This window comes from Chinchilla lanigera, unplaced genomic scaffold (genome assembly GCF_000276665.1).
Source record: "Chinchilla lanigera isolate Chin_1 unplaced genomic scaffold, ChiLan1.0 scaffold00064, whole genome shotgun sequence".
In the NCBI taxonomy this organism is placed as follows: Eukaryota; Metazoa; Chordata; class Mammalia; order Rodentia; family Chinchillidae; genus Chinchilla; species Chinchilla lanigera.
The window spans coordinates 12,752,984-12,754,350 of NW_004955465.1; positions in this window are offsets into that span (position 1 = coordinate 12,752,984).

Here is a 1,367-nt window from a genome sequence, read left to right on the forward strand (position 1 = left end):
GTTCAACATCATTAGTCATTTGAGATGAAATTAAAGCATTGAGATTTCATCTCACCCCAGTAAGAATGGCTATCATTAAGAAATCCACCGATAACAAATGCTGGCAAGGCTGTGGAGAAATAGGAACTCTTCTCCACTGCTGGTGGGAATGCAGACTGGTGAAACCACTGTGGAAATCAGTTTGGAGATTCCTCGGCAAACTAGGTCAGGAGGTCCCAATTCAACCCAGCTATTCCCTTTCTGGATATTTTCCCAGAAGATCTGAAAACATCATATCGCAGTGATATATGTGCACCCATGTTCATAGTGGCACAATTTGTAATTGCTAAATTGTGGAAACAATCCATTTCATTTATTCTTAAAAAGAATCAACTCTTTGATTCATTAATTATTTGTGTTGTTTTCTTAGTCTCAATTACATTAATTTTTGCTCTGATCTTTATAATTTCCTCCTTTCTATGGGATTTGGGCTTGATTTGCCCTTCTTTTTCTAAAAGCTTGAGGTGCAACATTAGGTTTTTTATTTGTGCTTGTTCTGTTTTCCTGATGTTAGAATTCACCACTATATATTTTCCTCTGAGGACTGCTTTATTGCATCCCACAGACTCTGTATGTTGTATCTGCACTATTGTTTAAATATAGATATTGTTTAATTTGTTCTTTAATGTTATCTGTAACCCATTGGTTATTCAGGAGGGTTTTATTTAAGTTCCATGTGTTTGTGGAATTTCTGTGTTTTTTTTTGTCATTAATTTCCAATTTCATTGCACTATGGTTAGATAATAGGCATAGGATAATTTCAATTGCTTTGCATTTACTTAAGCATGTTTTGTGGGCTCGTATATGGTCTATTTTAGAGAATGTCCCATGTACAGCTGAGAATAATGTGTATTCTGATTTTGTTGGGTAGAACACTCTGTAAACATCAACTAAGTCCATTTGTTTACAGGTTTGTTTCAGTTCTAACATTTCTTTGTTCATTTTTTTTTTTTTTTGGTTTGGTTGATCTATCTATTTGTGATAGTGGAGTATTAAGTTCCTCCATTACAGTTGCATTATTGCTCATTTGATTCTTCATGTCCATTAATATTTTTCTTTTATAGTTGGGTGCTCCCATATTTGGAGCATGCCTATTTATGATTGTTATCTCTTTTTCTTGTAATTTTCCCCTAACAAGTATGTGGTGACCTTCTTTATCTCTTTTGATCATTCTTTGTTTGAAGTTCACATTTTCTGGAAACAGAATAGCTACCCATTCTTTTTTCTGTGTTGCTGTTGTGTGGATTATGTCTTCTATCCTTTGACTTTCAGTCTATAAATTTCTTTTTCAGTTAAGTGAGTTTCTTATACAGAGCATTTTGTTGGGT